General features: G+C 44.5%; 1 long non-coding RNA gene across 1 annotated transcript; it reads left to right on the forward strand.

The window, feature by feature from the left end:
• The first annotated feature begins 277 nt into the window (after positions 1-277).
• LOC149916441 (uncharacterized) lies at positions 278-23837 on the forward strand. The gene is made up of 4 exons (XR_016470120.1): positions 278-388; positions 1427-1537; positions 16858-16962; positions 23633-23837. It is a non-coding gene; the product is annotated as an uncharacterized LOC149916441 (long non-coding RNA).
• The last annotated feature ends 6 nt before the right edge of the window (positions 23838-23843 follow it).

The raw sequence follows: 23843 nt of genomic DNA on the forward strand, positions 1-23843 counted from the left end.
GATTGCAAGAGAAAGTTTGACTTTGGACTATTTTCTTATCTATGCATGTTTGGCTTTGCAACGAGCAAAACCCAACGCAAAATTGGATTTTTTAGGACACTGCAGGGGTAAGTAGACCCTTTAGATTCTGTTTGTTCACATAAGAATAATAGTAATTTAAATATGATCTTATAAAACTATACTTTAGAGATATATCTCTTCCTATTAAGCAGGATATTGCAACAGTCCCTGTTAGATCACTTTACAATATTAGCTTAAACTTGTCTTCTTTTAATTACAGCTTAGAAGATTATATCCACTAAGTTTATTTAACCAGGAAGCACTGATCCCAGAAAGACACCGATGCCCAAGCAAGTAAGAGCTCCCGCTGTGACGCAGGCACTTTGCTGTAAGTGGAGGTGCTTTTCCATGAAAGTGTTCTCCATTTGCCACCACTGCTCTTGTGTAAGAGGTGAAAAAGCCCCCGCTGCTCTGAGACTGCAGCTGGGCAGGGGAGGAATGATGCTGTGAAAGAAACGTCGTGAGTGATGTTAGAGTGGAGAAACTCACCTCGAGCTGCATTACGAGGGTGTGGCTGTTGGAATACAGCCACACTGGACAGGAACTTGAAAGCTTCAATGTTTTGCCTATTAGAATGTTTGTACACTGTATATTTGTTTTGGTATCTCAAAAGCAAGCCCTACAGATTTCCTGAAATTGTCTGTACCAATAGAGTACAGAAAAGGAGAGACCCCTGAGACAAGCTGTGATAAGCAGGAGTTTCCTATGATCCCCATGCGCTGTTCCATTCTCAAATAGGTTTTTCCCAGAGCTACCTACTTACATGGAATTACACGTGTTGCTGTGCTGAGACCCAATGACCCCCAGCAGGGCGAGTTATGCTGTACCCTCACACAGTTGGTTCTTTGGAATATGTTTATATTTCTGTATTTACAGATTTGGACAATGGGATGGTTATGATATCAAGAACATCTTGTGAGCACGTTTGGCTATTCCTGCATGCGAGGAATTGCTGTCTGTAAACTTGACTATTTCTGTCAAGCCTACACCTAAAACTGAAGGTTCATCTGTTCATTTTCTTGGTGCAATTTGTAAGAAACTTAATAAATCATCTCTTGATAGATACTTTAAAGGTGGACGAGAGAACTTTTGTAGTTAGCTGCGCTCAAGTGCCTGCCTGCACCCACTGTTCTGTTCTCAAGTGCAGGGGAGGTGCAGGTCTGGAACATGGGCTGACTGATGTTGGGTGATGGCCAAATCTCTGTGTCCACCTATGCTTTGCATAACCATGTCCTCGTTGCCTTTCAATGCCATAACTTTAACTTATTTAACTTATTTATTTAACTTGCAATTCCTTCCTTTCGTTTCTACCGGTCATTTCTTGCTTTTTCTGCTACTGAACGTTTCTCTTGTTGTCCTCTTGCAGCCATGAATAACCCAGTGACCTTCGTGTGGTGATGGAACACTTTCCCAGTGTAACTTCACTACGAAAGGATAAAGTTCTCAAACTCTTTAGCCAAGAAAGATCAGTATTTTGGTAAGCTGCAACAATTTGGACATTAGATACGGGTGGGTACCATGATGTTTTTCGTGCAGTGCTGCTCAGCAGCCGGAAGGTGGGGCACAGGCTTTGCTGTTTTATGTTGGTACGCTAATGGCTGCACACCACTAATTGTGAGACTTACTAACTTTGGTGGAGATAAAGCAGCAGCTGGTTGCATATTACAGTTTAAATAGTAAAATGTGAGGGAAAAAATGGAGTATTTTTTGAAGTTCACTTTCAAAACTGAAACTAGCCAGGAGCTAGCAAAGGCTGAACACCAGGTGTGGCGTAGGAAAGAATCAGGAGGGCATAGAAGAGCAGGAACTGAACAGGAGCCAATGTCGTGCAATGGTCATCTGCCTTTATTCCTGAAATTTTGGGCAGTAATTACATGGGGAACACTGAGCTGTACAGATTTCAGCATAAAATTGATGTATTTTCTGTACTAATAGCAAAGACCAGGCAAAATCAAATGAAAAACAAAACAAAATACCTGGATTTGAATATAAAGCAAACTTACCGTTCAGTTGCAGTCATATAAATTAGGACTAAAACGATGGAAGTCCTCCAAAGATTTACTGTCAGTTTCTTGGCTTTGGCCAAGGTCCCTTGGTGGCTTCAGTTTGAGTGTGACAAACAGAAAATTGTGATTTATCACGACATGGTTACAACCCTATGGCTTCGGTACCCACAAAGAATTTGTTCCTCCTCAAAGCCAGCGCCTGGCTTCAATGCCATCAGAGCACGCCTCTGTTTAGGAGTATGTAGTAAAAGGGGCATTCAGATTTCATGGAAAATTCCATAATTACCCATAAATATTCACTCCAGGGGTGCGCTGCTGTTGATTTATCAAATATGCCAGTATGTTAGCGTATTCATCCACTCAAATTTAACTGAAATTGTCTACTGTGTAGTATTTAAAGTTGCATCCTCTGGATGTACTCCCTTCCATACTCTGTGAGTCAAGCTTGGTGTCCATACACCTTGTTGGCATCGTGTCCTGAATAGAAATGAACTTGGATTTGGGAGCTCAGTCTGTGGGAAGAGTAAGTAACAGCACTCCTCTAAGTCAGGTGAGGTCCTTCCTTCTCTGCTCACTTTTAATTATAATTGCTACCATCTTCTTTCCTTTTGTCAGGGCTGCAAATCCAGTTGGGAATCTGGTGAGCTGATCTCTGACAATATCAAATGTTCTAAGAACTCTTAATCGAAGGCAGCCCATGAAAGCACCCTGGGGAGCGCTTTATTCTCTGTGTTTAAAAGGACATGAAAGTACAATAGTTCTCTTTATCCTGGTACAAAGCAGCCAATTGATCTTGTCAGTTTAATAAATAATACAATTGCTTCCATCAGACACTGTTAATAGACTCCTGTCTGGACTAATGTTGTACAGAGTGGTACAAGCACAGAAATGCTATCTGCTGCGTCTGCCCTGGATTAACCACCTCCTCCTTTATCACCTAAAGGCAAAGCTTCCAGCAGCAGTCCCTGAAGGGCATCAGGTCCCCTGATCTTCATCTCTTTCTTCATCTTTCTTCATTTTAATGCGTGCTCTTGGAAGAGACAAGTTAATTTCCTGATGCGTCTGTTGTCTGGCTGCTTCCTAGCGTTTGTACAGATTCAAAGAAGCTTGGGAATGTGAAATAGGCTGTAGGTTTGCTTTTTCTTTTTTTCTTTTTTTTTTTTCCCTCTGTAAGTCATTCACTAAGTAGTCTCAAGATGCAAAGTTTGGCTCATGCCTTCCAAACACTGCAAAGGTGCATGAAGCTCAGATGCAGCTCCTATGTTGAGTGTTATGAATACAAGTGCCAAATATCAGTAAGCAGAGGCTCAGAGCTCAGGGTATGGGCTATTTCTGGTTCAGTGCCAACATAACCAGATTATGCCCATCTGTGGATTTTGAGTAGGCCCTGAAATTTTGCATTATCAGCATTGCTTTTGAGGGAACATCAGGCGCAGATATAGCGTTCATTTGGAAAGTGCTGGTAACATAAGCAGAGGAAGATCTTAAAAATTGCGCCGTCCTCGTTTTGGTTTGCTTTCATTTGTCTTCTCTCTACCACGACATGAATTGGTTCTGTGTTCTGCAGTGGAGGTATGTTGTACACAAGAAGAGTATGTATTTGTCACTGGGAATAAGTATACAGGGTTTTCAGGACCAGAAAGACTCAGTGGGCATGGTGGGGATAGGTTGACCTGATGATCTTAGAGGTCTTTTCCAGCCTTGGTGATTCTATCATGCTATCTTCTACAGAAGTATTGGGTATATATTGTGTATATGTATGTTTCAATCTAGTCTTTCATGTCAGAGTCTCATAGGTTGTCTCTTCAGGTCATTAGATGTGCCCTTGAGTGGAGCTCTCCTGCTCAGCTTGGCAGAGATGACAGGGCAGTGAGTAAGGAGTTGACTGATGCTCGTGTTTGCAAGAAGAATACGTCTGATCTTATTGCTGGAATCAGTTCTTCCACTGTTAATGAAGCTGCATTTATTTGTAATTACCTGAGTGCATAATGCAATGGCCAACAAGCAAAATAAATGCTGACATTTCGATTGACTACACTTTGGTTTTCTCTTCTGTGGAAGGTAGACAGTAACGGTGCCAGGACTCAAAGGACAGATGCATAACTGATGTTGAGCTGTTCAGATATTTCAGGTAATGGGACAAGATGTGAAGGCAGCAGATTTGTATCTCAGCAGAGGGATGTTCTGATTGAGCAATGTGGCCCCACAGCATCAGAAGTCAGCAGACCTGGGACTCTTCTCAGTCAATGCAGAAAGCAATTTTTGGGAATTTAAAGCACCATCCCTCACAGCCTTTTATCCTAGATCCCTGTGTGCTCAGGTCTGTGTTTGCAGGAATACTGCTTTTGAATCCTTGCTGCATCGCTCACAGAGATAATACTCTGCTGCCCTCCTACTTAAAGAACTCAAATGCTTTTTATTGTGAATTCAAAAACTAATTGAAATCCAGATTCCTTAACTAGCTTTTGTTATTACTTCAGAAAGAAAAAATCAGTCCTTTAAATAATAAAATGTTCACGCTAAAAATCAGTTTGCTTTACTCCCACACCCATTTTGAATTGAGGCTGCTGCGTTTGAAGGGAAAGATCCAATAGTGCCTGTAAAACCACAATTGGTGTTTGAAAGGCAACTCTCTGCTGCTCTTTGAGTGCTATTGATGCTTTCAGCTGTGGCATGAAAGACCTAGAACTCTGATCTCGGGTTTTGGCAAGTCAAGTCATTCAATTCAATTTCAGAATTGTACAGCTGTGAAGCTTTACAAGTTTTGATGTTTAAAAAGGCAGGGATTATTTCTGTTCCCTGTGATTTGTGAGCAACTGCTGCTTCTGTTAGCAAACCCAGGAAGAAACCTGTCTGTCTGATGTGCACAGACTGTTACTGATACCTGAGCAGCTATTACACATCTGGCTGATAGCTGTGAGATCAAAGCACTCTCTGATGCTTTGCTGCCCTTTGAGCACCTTTTAATTGGCCCTGAACCCACGATTTAGGATCAGGAACTGAGCTTTGCCTCCTTGGGTCGCTGGGTGAAGCCAGTTTCAGTCTGTAGGAGGCTGATTGGTGCTCTCAGCCTTCTCTCTAGTGGGGAGGGGGATGGTGGTGTTACTGCCACCTCTCCCGTCCTGGTCTTGGTATAGGCAAGGAGCTTGCAGACTTTGGTCTTTCCCAGGGAAGTTCTGCAGGCTTCGCTGAAGCACATTAATGTGGACCTTTTGGTGGGGATATTCCAGCTGTCCTCTACAGGGAAGGTTTTGGGAAGACCTGACTGGCTTTCTCGATCCTAAAAGTCATGTACTGAACTTTCTATTTCCAGCACTGTGAGACTATTTCATAAGCTCACAGCTGGGGACTTCTTCCTGTGAGATCGTCATTTCTGTTCCTTTACTTTCATTAGAAATTGGAGGCATTCTAGTTTAGAATCATAGAGTCATTAAGATTAGAAAGACCGCTAGGATCATCTAGTCCACCCATCAACCCGTCACCATCGTTTGGCTGTTGGCAAAACCAGTGGAGAATGGGAGAGCTGCAATGTGAGTGCAGGCTCTGCTCTGCAATCGAAGTGGACTCTCTGGGACACTGTGCTCCTCTGCCAAACAAGCCCGACTTACAAGCATGTCCAGGTTGCGTTGCTGTGCAGCATGCATCTCATTGCACAGGGCAGACTTTGCTTGTGGGATAGGGCAGAGCATTGGCTCTGGTTGTTCCCACTTTCCAGCAGAGGACACTGCCAGCACTCTGCCCACAATGGCTGTGTGCAGGGAGATGAGACATGGACAGGTGCCCTGCGGAAGGCAGGAAGCAAAGCCATCCTGCAGGATGGCACTCTGAGCAGAGGCTCAATTCACGCTATGCTGCTCACCTGCTGTTTGCAGCCAAGTCTAAAGGCACGCAGATAGCAGTGCCTTGCAAGATTAAACTCTTTGATTCCAATCTCTTTAGCTAGAAAGCATGTTGTTTTATCTAATGCTTGTCTCTGTCTGTTTTAGGCTGCGGTGCCTGCTGTGAAAAGGTATGCATAATGAAATGATTAAATCATGCATTTTCAAATAATCAAAGTCACGCTGTTTCAGCTATGCAGCAATCCTGTTCCTCTTAGGAGACATCCAGCCAGATTCAGAATTTCTTTTGGATTTTATATTTCTTAGGACTCTGAATAAAAAAAGATAATGTGGCTGAGGCCAGTTCTGCTCTCCTGTATGCCCGGGGCCAGATTTGATCACATTCATATTCTTCTTGTGTCGCCACACACAGAAAATAACTTTGCAGTCTGATTTTATGCTCTAAAGAAAATCATTCACACTGTGACAGCACTTCAAAATATTTCAATCCTTATTCTGTGTACGCTGCTGGCTATTGCTGCAGTGCAGAAAAAACACTTCACTGAATCAGTGGTTATGGGAAGGGATAAAGTTTCCAAATCACTCTTTTCTGTCTTGATTTTCTAACTAATCCCTTGTTCCTGCTGCATCTCTGGTTTGGAGTCTCTCTCTGTAGCTCTGCACTACTTCAAGCTTTAGCATTCTTGATCTTCTTAGCTGCTCAAAACCACTTAACAATTGTGCATTATAAGGTCAGGTGATGCTACATGGGCTGCTACATATGGAAGCTGCTGGTGGGAAGCAGCTCATCTCCTGTCCCCCAAAGAAGAGTGGAAATTTCCTTTCTCCTTGAGGTGGCTGGTGGCACTTGAGGCACTTCTCCATGGCTCGTGCAGGATGAAGGCCCTTTATTGTACATACTCACAACCTTTTATACCCCCATAACAACCCCTTGGCACCTTGTGCATGTTTACATCTGGCTCAAGTAGCTGCCAAGCTTGTTTACTCATTTGCAAGGTCTCTTGCTCATAATGTCTTTGCTTTCTTTGTCCTACATCCTTTACCACCAAAGCCTGAATCCATCTTTATCCCCCAAGAAACTCATTCTTCTGAAAATGATCATCAAGGGACAATCAAGAAATGCCCAGCATCAGACAGTCCAGCAAGGTCTGCATCTCATATTCCACCAAAACCACCGCCATGGTTACCTCCACAGAAGTCTCATGTTTTAGGTAATGGAGTCACTTCTGCACAACTAAGTGGTACAAAAGAGGAATCACCACAACAGAATGAAGCCAGAGGCTCTAGTTTTTCAAGGAAAGAAGAGAAAGAAATACTGCAGCCAATCAGTGATGGCCTTCCTCCCACACCTCAAATACATGATGTGCAGCTAGAATATGGTCATGGTCCTCATGGTGGTGGCTACTTGGGTACAAATAAGGGATATGTGATATGTTTAGAAGATGATGGTGATGATGCAGATGATGATGCTAAACATGCCACTGTGAAAGCTAAAGTGCTGCCTCCTTTATCACCAAAGCCTGAATCCATCTTTATCTTCCAAGATTGCGGAAAGGAAGCAGAACCCGAGGCTGCTGAAAAGAAGCAGGATCAGGCTGCACAGCCACAATCACTTCTGCAGGATGGAGGTGAGCAACAGGGAACTATGGAAACAAGCATGACAAAGGAACAGAAGGCAGTTTGCAGAATAATGAAAACGATTTAGCAGAAGCACCATGCTAAAGTGGAAAGCTTTGATTTAAGGTGACTTTTGGCATGGATCATTCATAACATAGGAGTAGATGGGGCTACAGTCTGTGACACAGAAACAAAGAGGGAGTGAGGCTGTGGGATGGAGATACGTGCTCTGACCCTGTGGCCAAAAACCTTTTGGGGCCCTGGAGATTAGTTCTTGAATTCAGGCTTGGCTCCCCCTATACCAGTAATCTGTTGAGCTCTTCTATGAAAAATTACACTCTCATCATTGCAAGACCTTGGCCGCAGCCTCGCTCCCTCTTTGTCCCATGTTTCTGTGTCATAGATCGTAGCCCATCTACTCCTACGTTACAAGAGACCTACACCAAAAGTCGCCTTAAATCAAAGATCTCCACTTAGGGGACTGTATTTACAGGAGAGGAGGCACAGCAATGACGAGGAGCTGCATGACAAAATACTCTTCTAGGACGATTCTTGCAGATCCAAAATGCAGCCTCAGGGAGAAGATCAGTGAGCAAAGCCCTCCCTCCCTCACAGTGCCACAGTTAGGAAATTGAGTAACAATTGCAGTCTATCTAAGAAGGCAGAGAAATTTAATTGAATAGCAAAATATCAGATCTGCATTTCAAATGGAGGAATTATCTCTTTGGGCCAAGCAGAAGTGTTTAATTTTGACAAAAGGAGATAAGAATTCATCTGCTCTTTCATAATGGGAACTGTCACAACCAGTCTCATTTCTATTATGAAAGTGTTGCTGTGAGAGGCTTCAGATCTGCTGTGCAGTTCTGCAAACCAAAGGAAACCAAAAGATCTCAGACCAAATGACACCAGCAGTCTCAGAAAGGCACAGCTCTGTACTGCAGGGAAAGGACAGGCAGCACATGGCTGCACCATCGGGGTGCTCTTGCTCTGCGTGTTGGATGTGGGGCAGCACAGCAATGGGATAGAAGGCATTACTCCAAGCAGGAAGCATTGATCAGACGTTGACGGTGGCACAGTGCATTAACACAGAGACAGTTTGGACAACTGCTTTCATTTGCATTCATCTTGTAAAATGAATTTGCTGTCTTTTCTCTAAATATGGATTTTGTCAGTTGCTGAAGTTTAAAAAAATAAAACAACAAACAGCTTAGCAGCAATGCAGAAAAAAGCCCAGCGTGCAGAAATCAAAGAGCAATTTCTTCTCTCTGTGTGAGCAAACTGGATGGTTATGCTGTTTGCCTTCAGCTTTAAAATGCTGCTGCAGAACACATCTTGATATTTTCTCTTGCTCTGCCCAGTGCAGCTCTTTGGGACAGGATACAGAATCATACAACCATAAAGGCTGGAAAAGATCTTTACGATCATCAGTTCAACCACCAACTCATCAATGCCATGTCCACTACACCATCATCCTTTGGATGGAGCCCAATCTGGAGATGCTCGGCTCCATTAGGGTGGTACCAACGCATCCCAAGTTCATGCTGACAAAGAAACATGCCCTGGCTGAATATTCTGACAGCTCAGACCTCTCACAGACCTCTCTTGTGTCTGAACTTTTTCCAACTACCTTTTGCCTTGCAGCTCTGCCATGAAGCATGTACAGACAGACACCTGTGACTCACTCCCTGCTTTGGTCCTGCACTTGGAGCTGCATACCAGGAGAAATGTTCCTGCACTGGAGAGGAGGATTTCTCTCAGCCAGGCATCCACAAAGGCTCTGTTGGAAGCACGTTCCCATGGATTTGTGACCTGACCCATCTGTTCTCTGTCCCATGGTGAGCTGCAAGAGAAGAACATTGGGAGATCTAAGCTCAGGATTTGCACCTCTTGATGAACATGCAATTATTGTCAGCAGTGCCCACATGAGACCTCATTCTTGTAGAGATCCACCAAGATCCACCATGTTCACTTGGCTGCTTTACCTCTTCTTTAGACCTAAAATTCCAACCATCAGCCAAGAGGAAGAGAAGAGCAGTGTGTGGTTTAGTCTTAGTGTAATCTGTTTGAAAAATTGCTATTAATAAAAGGTGTAAAGCCTTTAGCAGTTGGATGTAGAACGCCTTTGTGTAAATAACAAATTATACCAGTTCATATTGATTTTCTCTGTCTGAGCAATTCCCAGATCAAATGTGCTCCTTTTACAAGTCAGAAGGTGACTTTCTAACTGCAGTCCCTCCAAACTCTGAAGTGCTAAAACCCAAATTTTTCTTCTTCTCCTTCATCACTGCTGCAAATAAAAACCTCAGATCCATAAACCAGGTATGACCATCAAGAATAGCTGCACCCTGTGGCCATAGTTGCATGCATGGAGGCAGGAGCATGTCCTGCATCTGCCAAGGGATGGGAGCTGGCGTTGTTGGAGCCGCAGCCAATGGAGCGATGTTTTCGGGAGACAGGGAGCAACCAGGAGCAGACTTGCAGGAGCATTGCCTCAAGTGCTTGTGCAGCCAAGATGAGGGATTTTTAGAAAATGACTAAATCTAAATTTTATTCATGGCTGCACTCAAAGAAGATTCAACATCTTTTTCACTAACAAGACTGACATTCCGAAATAGAGAAAAGATAGCAAATACCAAAGGAACATCCTATTGAGGGAGAGGAAATCAAATTGATCTGACTCCAAAAATCAAAATTGAATACTTAGAATATTTCTTTCTGTACAGCTGATTTTTTTTTTCCCAAGCAAAAATTAACCTTCAGTTTTCTTTTAAGAAATAATTCAATATCTTGGTCCTGAAGGCTAAGAGAATGGCACTGATTTTCCTTCTAGGACTTCTTTGAGGAAACAAAGAGGTAATGGTGACCAGACATGGACTAACAAAGCCCTAATAAGGAACAGCACTTTACCTTAAGCTGTGTCGGAGCCCAGCTCACAAGGACAGACTACTTAGGGTTATGGATGAAATCACTGCATTTCTGGCTTTTATCTGCCCTTAACAGCTCTGTGGTTCCCAGGCTGCCATCAGCAGCAGGGGCCCAGGTACACTTACCCCAGTGAGAAGGAAACTAATGTCAAGCAACTCCTCTGTAAGAATCACAGAATCATTATGGTTGGAAAAGACCTCTAAGATCACCAAATCCAACCATCAACCCATCCTCACCATGCCCACTGACCACATCCCTCAGTGCCACATCTCCACAGCTCTTGAACACCTCCAGAGACAGTGCCTCCACCACTCCCTGGGCAGCAGTGCCAGTGCATCACTGCTCTTTCTGAGAAGAAACTTTTCCTAATATCCAACCTGAACCTCATCTGGCCATTAAGGCCATTACTCCGTGTCCTAAAGTAGAGCTTCACAGCATTGCATGCCTCCCAAGGCTCCTTCAAGCCCTCTCTTGTTCCAAATCTCCCAGCCTCTCTCAGTTCATTCCTTTGCAGCAGGAGCCAATGGATTGCACCCAGTTTTCCCCAGTTCTCACCAGTATGTGAGATGTCAGCTTAGACCTAAACCCCGGGCTTCTTACACCTGCAGGAAAAGGTTGCAGCTTGATTTGTTTCGAGCATTGTGCCCTTTGTATCCCAGCAGCACACCTGATCTCTCTCAGACAATTTCTCTCTCATTCCTTCTCCTTACAGTCTCCCACAGCGAGGTCCCCAAAGTTATCTAATGAACATGGATGTTATGACATCCTCACACAATAACTCTAAACGCCATCTCAGGAAGCATCACCTAATAAACGATGCAATTACCACAAAGATGAAAAGCAGCACTCCTGAACACACACACTGTGTTGTTCTTCGTCTTGTCGAACAAATTATTTCCGTTTTTCTCTTGAGTGCTTTGTTGTGCCTCGCTTTGTTTATCAAGCTGCCTCTTATTTTTCCTCCACACTTGTGACTGTGGGTAAGAAAAGTGTATCTGCAGGCACAGGAATATGAAGTGCCAGCATCCTGAGCTGCTGCTGGAATGCAGGTCCACCCAGTTGAGTTTTTTCCCATCGCAATGGGTGGAGTGGAGACAGATACACTCCTGCACACACCCTTTCCCTTTTTAGTACTGTTAATTATTTTAAGCTACTCTTCATGTTGGTGGTATAGCTATTACTGTGGAAAGCAGGCAGTGCCTCTTTCTGTGGCAGCAAGTTACAGAAAGCTTTTTAGCTCGATCTATTCTGACTTCTACCACATCTTGCTGATTTGTTATGCTCTAAAATAAGACCAATTAAGCCCAGCGGTCAAACCAGAAAGACACAAGGGCATGCATTTTCCTATCAAAAGGCGTTTTTGAAACAACAAAAAAAGACACGCTTTGAGCCAGCAAATGCTCTCTCCCCTTTGAAGTGTGGGCAGCACCATGCAGCTATTACTGAATTGTCACCAGAGCATCACAGCTCTGTTCTCACCGCCTCCAGCCTGCGGCGCTCCAGGGTTAGGTCTGCAGAATGCAGCATTTTAATCTGCCTTGTTCACATGAGCAGAGCCAGCTGCAGCAGAAGGGAGAGCTGGCGTTGGCCAACCCAAACACAGCTGTTGTGGCTCGTTTTGAAACCTACCAGCCTTTCTGCTGTCCCTTTTTCAGAGATTAAGCTTTATCTGTTGTACGCGAGGCTTATGTCACCTTATTCGAGAGTGGTTTCGCTGACAGCCTTTGAGTTTTTTCCTCCTTACCTCATCCTTTGTGGTTCTGGCAGCAAAATGGCTTTCATAGAAACGTGGCCAGGCAGAAAGCAGAGCCATGTAACAGCTGTGTGGTTCTGCCACGCGGCCAGGACAGGGCATGAAGCACTGAGAGCTCACAGCTGAGATTTTAGTGTTCTATCAAGGCCAGGTAAAAGTGACCACTCCGTATCGCTGGGAACAGTAAAGAGAAGCTGTGTTTTAAATTGTGTTTATATAATAATGATGGTGAGGCACTGGCAGTGGCTGCCCAGAGAGGTGGTGGTATCCCATCTTGCAGACAGCCCAGGTCAGGCAGGACGGGCTCTGAGCACCTGATGGAACTGTGGGTGTCCCTGTTCATTGCAGGGGGGGTTGGACCAGGTGGACTTTAAGGGTTCTTTCCAACTCAAAGGTTTCTATGATTCTATGAGTTTAATTCCAGAGTATTTTAGCTTTATCTGAAATCCAGATGTGAGCAAAGTGTGGGAGAGGAGGCTGATGTCTGGGCTGCATGGATCCAAAGTTTCTGCTGAACTGCAGCACAATGCAGCAGCTGAGTTGGAGCAGCCTCCCGGCCTGCCTCTGTTTGTGGCCATGCAACAGCTAAAGCAGGGCTATGAGCAGCTCCTGTGCTGCCAAAAACCTCCTTGCATTGGTTTATCCAGAAGGGCTTCTGCACCAAAGATAGCCTCTGGTGTGTGGGTTACGTTTTGGGTCTGCTTTTAGAAGCGAGCTGTCCCAAAAGAAGCTGAAAGTCCATCTTTCAGGTCTGTGATTACGGTAAGAGCCCAGACTGGAGTTTTTTTTACTGCTTGCGTGTCACTTTGCTAATGACCACTGGTTTCTGCCTCAGTTGAATAGGTTTCCTAGATTAACCAGCAGAAAGAAAAAAACCCTCCACCCTTGGTTCTTTCTCATTTTATAATTATCTGCAGTTTCTCCAGAGCTCTTTTATCCTCATGTTTTGCTCCTGCCTGGATGTGCCCAGTGCCTTGCAATTAAAACAAAGCAGCTCCATACAGTTCACAATCTAAGATCACATCTTACAAACCCTTGCTCATTAGAGCAATCCCACTGGAGTGAATAAGGCTGTTTCCCATCAGCTCTACTTGTTTGTGAAATTTAGGAGGTTCTGACCTTAAGTTATATGTTTTAAAATGTCAGCAAAATGTTCTCTGACTCATGGGTAATGGTATAATTGCTATTGTGGTGAATCTCCCAAAAAAATAGATCCAAATGTGTTTATGTAACAATCAGAAAGCTCGCATTCCTGGAGGGAAGGAACAGTTGTTCTTTCGGCATCACTTGTGTTTTGGCCTGGAGGTGTCCTACATGTCGTGCCAAAAAGCAATAATGTGAGGGACATGGTCAACACAAAACTGAGTTTATTGGAATTCTTTATCTGTGCTACTTGGCAATGCAATGGGGTATTCAAAGAAGCAAAGAGTTTTTAAAATAAGGCTTTTTTTTGCACCACCACTTTTTGGGTTTTTTTTTTTTTCCTGTAGCGTTCAGTTCTAAGTATAAAATTCAGCTTTTCTGGTTTCACTTCTGGTTTGTGTTCGATTACTCACTGCTTCTGTGCTCTGTGTGCTCTGAATTTAAAAGACATCTGCTTCACTTCAGCTGTATCCCCCATTGTCAGTCTCTGCTTCCTCCTGTTATGTGCTTGCTAAAATATTGCTGGCACGAATATGCAAGGAAAGTAAATGCAAAGCAAGCACCACAGATAATTGCTGATCCTTTTAAAGTGCCCAAACCTCTCGTGAGATCCGTGATGCAGAGGCTGTTAAGAGAGACAGACTGAGATTTGACTTGCAAGCAACAAGAGCAAGCATCTGCAATTACTTTATGAAAACAATCTCTGGTGAGAGTTACAAATCAATACGTGTGATGTGCTTGGTGTATTTTATTGTAATTAAACCCCATCTCACGTAGTTCCTTGGTTGCCTTGTTAGATCCTTGGCATGGGGGCAAGAGGTCAGAGGAGCAAGCTGCATCCTCCGCAGTTGGCATCAGGCAGGCACACACTCCAATGACCCCGCAGGCTGTACTGATTTATTTGTTTGTGTTTCCCCTGGATGGATGGTGCTGCATGTAACCTGCTGGAATCACAACTTGCTCGATAGCCAAAAAAATATAAAAACACAATGCTGATGCTCTCTGAGCTGCCAGGCAGTTTGTTCCAGGTAGATGTGCCCTGCCCATGTGGGCACTCTTTTGCACTGGATGGGGAAGAGGCTGGACTCCAACCCACATGTGTGCAGGGCTCTGACCCATCTGGCCAGCCAAAATCTTGGCTGGAGGAGCTGACATCCATCTGCACCCACAGACCGCCAATGCTCAGGGTGCAGCTGGAGGTTGAAGCTAAAACAGTCCTTCTTCTAGGAACACTGCCTTGGGCAAGGCCTGACTGATCTGGAAGATTTCATGTTCTCAAGAGAAAAAAGCCTTTTCTATTTCAAAGTCATGACTTTCCCCTATTTATACGGGTTATAACAAAAATGTCTTGTCATTTGACACGGTCAGTCCCAGCTCTAGGCTGTGCCATAGCCCATTGTTAGCGAACTCCTTGTCATGAGCCCAGAGAAGGGGGAAAACAGCCAAAAAACAAAATACCAATGGAATGTGTAGGGTCAGTTTGCATAGCAGATACACTTGAGAAAGGCTGTGCAAACATCCAGCCAGGCCATAAGTCAACTGCAGCTGCCCTACACGAGCGAAAGCCATTCATGTAACGTAGCCAGCAATCATCAGGCTTGTGATCAGCAGAAAAATGACCTCTGGGGGAATGTCCCCTGCTGCTGATTTACTGCAGCCAGGTATCTCCTGGTGGGCTGGGACTGGCTGGCTGGCATGGGGCAGACAGTGGGGTTTGGTACAGCCATGGCGCCCATAGGCAGGTGGCTGCATGGCTGCCCCACACTGCTGGGGTTCCACTCCCCTCCTGAGAGCTGGGTGCTTTGCTGGAGCAGTGCTATGTCTGTTTGGATGGGGTTTTATAATCCCTTTCAGGTTTGGTTTGTAAGTCTTCTTGGTAACAAATTTGATTCTTGCTTGCTTCTTGGGCTCGGTAATTGCTTGGCTGCTTTCCAGTTGATGCTCCCTATGCACAAAGAGGGAAGTGTGCTCTTCTTTATTAAGGCTTTCATATATATGCCTTCTATTAAACACAATGAAGAGAGGGTTTGTCTGCAGTGCTTTCTGGGGGCTGGAGTTAGGATGCCCACAGGGGTCAAGGATATGATTGGACAAACTTGCAGACACATGCAGGGCTGCTTTGGGGTGTGTGTACTGCCTTCATGGCTCTGAGTAAGCTTGGCAGCTCAGCGTGCTGTTGGGGAAGCTGCCAGGGCTCAGTCCCTGCAAAAAGCATCCCTCGGCAGGATGCAAGAGCACTTTCTGCTCCTGGCTGCACTTTAAAGAGCGGCACAACCTCTCTGCAAATAGAGGTTGTCTTTGTACTAGAAATGGCATTATTCCCTGTGTCAGTCAGCAGCATGCTGAACAGGTCTGGATGTGAATACCCTGGTCAGGCTGGACGGGCTCTGAGCACCTGATGGAGCTGCAGGCATACCTGTTCAATGCAGAGGAGTTGGACCAGATGGCCTTCAAAGCTTCCTTCCAACACAAATGATTTTGTGATTCTATGATTCTGTGACTTATGGCTTGAGATGGACCTGCATTGGCCTCCTGCTGCAGTGGGCGTCCTTGGGAAGGTGTGGTTTGAAGATTAGAGCATCTCCAGCATGGGGAGAAAGCTTGGTGCATGTCTGCAAAACCCTCCTGCTCTCAAGGAGAAGTGCTCCTCAAAAAGGATGCTATGATTTCTGGAAATTGCCACGTTCTGCAACATTTTGATTTCTACTGCAGAACACCTGTGGGCTACCATGGAGAACAAAACCACTGGGGGCTGTGGTTTGGTCCAAATTTTGGGCACCAGAGCAAACCTGCTAAAATGATGAATACCCAAACTATGTTCATATACTCATGCTTCGCTGCACTAACAGTTGAAGCAAAGTGACAGGTTTCCCCTTTACTCTGGAAGTGAACCTCAAGTGAACTTACACTGAGGTGTTCAAGTTCCTGTACTTAAACCGAACAGAAAGAAATGGATTAGTTGTTAAAGGTGTCTTAGAGGAGATAAGTCAGCAGGAGCCTAGCTGCTTTAACATTAATGCCTAAGAGGCTGTAAGTTAATCATGAGAGATCATTAACTTCCATCTCCTTTCATCCCATGGAAAAAGATTTTCCTCCAATTCTTCTGTTTTCTGACCCTTCTGAATGCAATTGAAAATAACTCAGCTTTTCAATTCAGGGAAACCTTTTAATTCTGTCTGTGTATGACACACTTCATACCACTGTGTGGCACTTCATAGTAAATTAAATTAACTCTTCTGTGTACTCCTGAACTGTGAGAGACCCTCAATAAATAAAATAAATCTGTACACAAGGAGAGTGTAGAAGCAGGCTGAATGTTTTCCATTGCCCTCAGAGACATGCAGATCAGTGTTTCCATCACCCGTCTGTGCCTGCACACATTCAGCCTGAGTCTGGATGTCACGGAATCCTACAGCTCTGGGAATGGTGGTGATGGGTTGATGATTGGGCTGGATGATTTTGGTGGTCTTTGATGATTCTGCAATTCTAACTTTTTTTTCTCTTTTTCTTTCAGATCAAAACCTGACAACCTGCTGGAGGTTGAGCACCGCCAGCCTGGCTGTTCCAGTTCACACACTGTGCTGTGGAAGGACTGCTCACCTCTGGGATTCTATAGCAGGTCAGTCTAACAGCCAGATGAACTCTCCAGGTCCATGATACTCACATTAGATGGGTGTTCAGTACAAGGCAGGACTAGGCTGTTTCCAATTCTGATGGCAGCCTGCAAGCATAAGGGTTTCCTCGTGGGTTTCCTTTTGAAGGAATCCTCTGTCACTGCACTGGGTGTTCTTCAGAGTGGACTTCTAAAGCCATCTGTCTTCCTCCTGTTGTGGGGTCATGGCTTCTGTATTAGGAAGACAGTAGTGTGGATTAGAAGTCCATGTTACAGCAGCCAAATGTGCAACAGAGCACTTAAATGGTAGCAAATGTGTAATTGATTAAAGAGTGAAGTGGAAAAGAAACTGCAGCTACTGGTAGGGCACAGAGCTCCATGTTCCCACCTCATCAGCACTTGAAAGTGTTTATGGAGCTTTTACAAAGCCTACAAGATTCATTGTGCACTTAACTGTGTCCTTTTTGCCATGAGGAGCCATGAAAGCATTGTGTTCCCGTGGCATTAACTTGTCTGGCAACATGGCCCTTCTGACCAAGCCTTTATATAGTCCTATCACTGAAACTCTCTTGGAGCTTGCCAGGAAGCACTGAGTACCCCCTTTCCAAAGCAGGAGGGTGTGGGGAGCTGCTAACGCCCCTGGGTCACTGAGCCTTCCCCTCTGACTTTGGGAAGTTCTGCTGAATGTGCGAGCAGAGCTCTGAGCTCATGGCTGCATCCCTTTTGGTTTTACAGAGGGCACATGCAATGCCATAAACTGGGAACCACTGCTCTCCATCATTTCCTTCTCTCACCTCAGTCCCCTACACAGCTCTATCTACATTTTAGATAAACTATACCCACAGCTTCATCCTTAAGGTTTTAATGCAGAGACACCACAGCATCTGTCTACTGAATCAGTGGCATCCCCCAATATTTCCACTCCTGGCTTCTGTGTTAAAACAGGTAATAAAAATGCTGCTCATTTCATCTTTATTAGGCTTTTTGAAAAGTGTTAGAAAATGAGATGCTGTCTGTTTGAGAGAGTCTCAAAATTCATGGCCTCAGTTAATTCCAAGGATAAGAAACAACCCAGAGGGCATTTTGTCTTATTCTAAGAGAATTTAAATTCAGGAACCAGTGTTTTCACTGTGAGAGAGAATGAAATTACCACCTCTTGTCTGCAAGAAAAAAGCTGCTTTCCATGACTTCCTTACAGTGCTTTAGGTGATGGTGATTTCCAGCCTTCATTTCTACATTTGTCCTCACAATACCAGACTTTGTGTGCATGTTTTTGTGAGGCAGGTACACCACCTATTGTTAAATTAGATCAGCATTTCCAGCAACAGTAATTCATTTCAACTTGCTTACAGTTTTCCCAAATCGCATCCATCTTGGTAGCTGTAAGGTTCATTTTTGTCTAGGAGTTATCTTTCTGGCATTGCTCTGCCCAGGTGAAAGTAGAGTTCCTGGGGTAATGCAGATGCTGATTTGGTACCAAATCCCATGCCATCAGAAATGACATCTTCTGCCTCCAGAGAAGGTTTAGACCCAGGGAAATGCTTGTGCTAAATGGGGTTCTTAGGTAAAAGACTGCTGATTGATTTTGCAGCCAATATGCTTGAGGGTATGTGGTTGGAAGGGCTTTTTTGATAAGAAGAAAAACAGATTTCTGACTCTAGGTAAGGAAAGGTTTTCCCCCTTTATTTTACACTTAATGTAATTTAAAATTGGAAAGAAAGGTGAGATACTGGAGAGTATATGTATTCACATCTGTCACTGAAGCTAACAGGAGCTTTGTCTGAGTGCAGCCCAGAAAGTCAGGTGCATTTGCTTTCAATGCCACTGGACCTTTCACCAAAGTACTGTTTTTAAAGCATTTGGTTCCACAGCAGGATTTCCCTCTCTGGTTTCCATGAGATTAATTGTTTCAAAAGCTGGAGTGGGCGGAAAGTCTTTTTGGCTGAGTCTGTATAGAAATATCACCACTTTTCTTTGTAGGAAAAACTGATGCTTTTAGCACTGTGTTTCTGTATGGTCTAATATTTCACTCGGCTATTACACATTCCTTCTTTATTCAGCCATTATTTAACACATTAATGAGGCACATGAAGTGGTTTAATGCAGCTATTCATTGAACCCTGTTCCTTGATAATCTCAGATGTCAACATGAAGCCGCAGACCTGGCTTCATTGAACTCAGGGATACTGGGGATACTGTAACCAAAACAAAGAGATTTTGCATTGTGTCATTCATTGTCATTTCTAGTCTTGGTCACAAAGAGTAGGATTTAGGATTAGGCTTCTCACTAAAGTGCACTTGTCCTGATGGATTGCAGAATAAATTTGAGAGACTTCAGCTGAAAATGATTTTCTTTTCTTGGCTACTGCATGCTCCAATTAAGCTTTCATTGGAAAATATGAAACAGAAAAGTATCTCTCTCCTTTAGCTATAGCTATAGCTGTAGCAACCACACAACTATAAATTTTTGGGTAGTCAATCAGTGGTTCATGAGACTCATGGAGCCATGCCTACTTTGTCAAGCTTCGGAAATCTTGAGAGGAGGTCCTGGAAAGTCAGGTCTTGCCTTGACTGCATGGTTGGCTGGTTTAGCACCATTAACCTCCCTTGGGCTCCACAGGAGTAGTTTGGCTGGCCACAGACCAACTATCAGGGGAAATAAAGCTGAGAGGGCAGTAAAACCATATATATTGCACTGCAGTGTGGATGAGGATTAACTGGCAGAATAACTCCACTTTATTACATTTTTTCCCCCGTTCCTAATCTTTTCTTTGCGTGGAGCAAGAGTTTATATTCTCGGCCAACCATACTTCTAGATAATATATAATCATGGTTCCCTCTCAGTGATGATTTTACTGCTCAGTTACAGCTGCTTTGAAGGGCAGCAAGAAGCTTTCCCACATCAGCAGTGGGCATCTGTAGAAAGCAACATGAGGCTGGTGCTTCCAGCTCAGAGGCTGTGAGGATGGGGGTGGATTTACACTCCTGTCTCATATGTGGGAAAAGCCTCTATGGGAGCAGAGGACTGCTAAACTGAGCTGTTGAGGGAGAGGACATAACTGAGAGGTTAAGTGAAACACTTTGTTTGAGTTCCTCTGCTCCATTAGCTCCAGGGTGCTTACCTTATACTGCATCCAGCTGGTGAGAAAAAAAGCACGTCTCCATTGAAAGAGATAATCTTGTTTTGTTTAAATCCATTTCTGAAGTTTGCAAACCAATTTCTCTTTCAGACTGCCCAGTTCACTGAGCCAAACCTCTTCACAGTAGCGTATTCAGTTTCTGCTGTAACCTGCTACTGCTGCTTTTAGCCGCAGCTTTAACCACAGAAATCACAGCAAAAAAAATAAATAAGTAAATAAAAATCCCCACTGTTTGCTTATTTTTTTTCTTCAGTGACACTGGCTGCACTGTTAGCTGGGAGGAAGGTCTGGGGAAGGCATTTGACTGTGCTTGCTTCCTTAGCTAAGAGAGGCACTTGAATCTCTGTGGTTTTGCTGAAATCACAGTACTGCTGAGAACATCTGTAGAAAAGAATTAGCTTTTTTTCTCTCTCTCCCTCAGTGACAGCAAACCTTTGAGAAGGTCAGGCTTAGGGATGCTTCTGCGGATTATTTTAGCTATACTGAAAAGCGTAGAGCCCATTGCAACCAGCTGGAAATGCAGCAATATTTAACAAGCACAGCCATTCAACGCTATAAGATGTAGGCTTGGTGGCAGCCAGACCATTCTTTGGCATTTTCAGCCATCCTTGGGCTGTTTCCTCTGAATCAACTGTGGTAGTAATAAGAGCTGTGGCCCAAAGCCAGTGCCCCATCCTCTCCTATCCGCAACGGACTATGCAAACACTGGACCAAAGTCCTTGTTAGAGAAATCTCTTTGTAAAGGAGAGGAACTGTGCGATGGCTCAGAGACATGGAATGTGCTTTCTCCACTCCATAATTGCAACTAACCTCATTTGGTAACACTCCTGGACTAAACTTCTTGCACAAGGCACCTCTGGATAGAGTTTCTGGAGGAGGCAGACACCGTGCCTCCTAGACGTGCCTCCTAGAAACTCTGGGTAGTTGGCTGCCTGATTTTAGCACTGCTAGGGTTTCCTAATGCAGACATAATTCAATTAGGGCACCCAGAGGATTGGAGAAAAGCCTTTATTATTTTTAGTCTAAATAAAAATAGGCTTCTAGAGTAGTGAAAACACATAGAGCCATGGAAGATGGCTGGACAGAGAACATACATATGATTTTTCAAACAGGGTTTCCAACAAATTGAATCTGTTTAATTTGGATTTGGCCAGCCCTGTCATGCCCAGATGTGGGCAATTATTCCTCTGTGCTTAAAATTGCAGGAATGGCTGTGAGTTTGACTTTGTGGCAGTACACGCAGGGTGCAGCCTCTCAAACAGTACTTAGATTATGAGTATTTTAATCATACCCCCCTCGGTAAACAGCAAACTCCATTTTTAGTCATGAAAGGATGTTTCAGTGGTACTTAGGGGATTTAAGGACCTAAAGACACACCAAAGCGTGTACCTAAATCACACAGGTTTCACTGGAAGCATTGCTCCATCCTGTTGCATCCTTTCATTCTCCTTTTCTTCCAGGGTCATTATGCTGTGTTGTAGGGCAATGTCAGTGTTTCTGATGGTCTGATCATGATGTCAGGGCTATAAGTGGTGATAAGGGCTTTGACAAGGCACAGGTTCCGCAGCCCCTGGAAGGAGGCAGCAAGTACTGTCAGCAGGTCAGTGAAAAGCCTTGCCCAAGCTTCCTTGGTGAGAGAAGGACAAGGGCATGCAGGATTTTCATCCCTGCCTGTCACACAAGGTTTTAAGGAACAAGCATGCTCATTCTGTGATTGAGGAGACTTTTACAGCACTGCTGTGACAGAGTGTTTTTATAGCATTGCACTGATGGCATTTTATGTCAGGGTCAGACTGTCTTTGGCCTGCATGTTGGTTTTTTTTGTTTTTTTTTTTTAATTCCCTGTGTATTTGGAGCCATTTCAATGGATGTGAGCACAACAGCTGGAAAACAGGACTTTTCACTGCAGTGTCTGAGCAGCCTTTGCTACCCGCTCTCTGAAGGCACTGGGCTTATAGCCTATGCTATTGAGTCACACGCTTCCAGGCAAACAAAACTTAGCATAATCTGTTCTATACCTTTTGTGAAGGTATAGAACATGCTGTTAAAAAATGCATCAAATGCACGTGTATAGACAACCTGCACCTCGCCACTCTGTTGGGATAAATATCAGTAAAGTCTCTGAAAAAATGCTTATGACAGACAAAGACCTGGCCTGTTCTATGCAGGCTTCAAACTGGCAATTCTGGGCTAGCAAATGCATCAGCAGAGGCACCGTACCTGTGGGCAAACACTCCCTCCTCCTCCTCATATATCACCAGCTTCAGCCAAATGCTTAAAGAGCAGAGTGCTCGAGTCCCTGAAGTAAGGACAGATCTCCCAGTGGTGTCCCCAGGCCCCAGCCATTTCCATGAGGGGAGGCAGCACACAGACAGAACTAATTTTCTGGCAGCTGACGAGATGCCACCTGATGATATTTGATGCTTTGCTCCTCCTCAGCTTTGTCAGGTGGATTCTGACAGTGGCATGAACTGAATCTTCCAGCTTCCAAACATCAGAAGGACACGGGACACCTGGTATTGGGCTGGGAGCAGAGTGCTTCCCTTGGTTATCCATTGGTTTGTTCACTGATATCTGCTGTCTTCTCATGCACCGGAATGCTTTGTTAGAAATGAGTGCTTTCTTTTTTTGCTCAGTATGAGTACACAAACAGGAAAATCTGATCAAGCTGTAGGTGTCCCTGTTCACTGCAGGGATGTTGGACTCTATGGCCCTTAAAGTTGGACCTATGGTCCAACTCAAACGATTAGATCATTCTATGTGTTCCAAATGGGAAAGGTGGACCGGCTGAGAGGGCCACAACGTGAATGCACTGCTGGGCAGGCTCAGAACAGGACCAGCTGCTATGGCCCCCAGGTGCAGGAAAGCCACCAGCAGGCTCCCACCTCAGCCAGGAGCAATGCATCAGCATCCTCTTCTCTTTGTGTGACCCCACATATAGCCGCTCTGGAGGTGGCAGATGGAGCTGACTGGCAGCAGCTGGTGCTTTGGGCAGCTGCAAGAGAGGCTGAGGCTTTCTGCTGGAAATGTGCAGGCAGCAGCAGTGCACGGAGTAGAAGCTGACTGCAGGAGTCTTGTGCTGCTGGTGGGAGGCTTGACAGATTTGTTGCTCTTGCTGTCGGAAGTAGCTGCAGTTCCCAGTGTGCTAAGATCAAGGGCAATTGGTTTTCTACCATGTACCTGTAAATCCCATCCCTTCTGCCTGTGAGCCTCTAAATCAGACAGCAGAGAACAAGCTCCCAGCTGGTTACAGCGTATAAACTAATGAAATATAAATGTCTGGTACAAAAGGCAAGCAGGGTCCCTAGCTGCCACCACTGAATAAAATGGTTGGTGGGAGTTTCCTTCATACCAGTGGTATTTCTAGCAGCAAGTGTTGCAGGCAGAGAGCAGTCCTCGGGGCCTGTAATTTGGTCTGCTCCCATCACCACTGATGCTTTTAAAAGAAAACAGCTGCTGCTTTTTTTTATTTTTTATTTTTAAATTGTGGCAGTAAGCAAGTTACATGAATGATTTCTGGACATCTCTTTTGACAGAGGCCAGCATTTCAGGATGAGAGGAGAGTGGCCAGTCTTTAATTTCCTCGTCTCCAGGGCGATTTCCCATGAGACAAATGCCAGAGGATCTCTGGGAAGCGATTAGTGTTTTGCTCAGGAACAAAAAGGTCAGCGAGCTATGGAATTAGCAAGGTTACAATATTAACTACTCAGGCCCAGATGCTAATCCTTACCATCCTTCTTCTGATAA

This window comes from Phasianus colchicus, chromosome 11, assembly GCF_987193195.1.
Source record: "Phasianus colchicus chromosome 11, bPhaCol1.hap1.1, whole genome shotgun sequence".
Classification (NCBI taxonomy): domain Eukaryota; kingdom Metazoa; phylum Chordata; class Aves; order Galliformes; family Phasianidae; genus Phasianus; species Phasianus colchicus.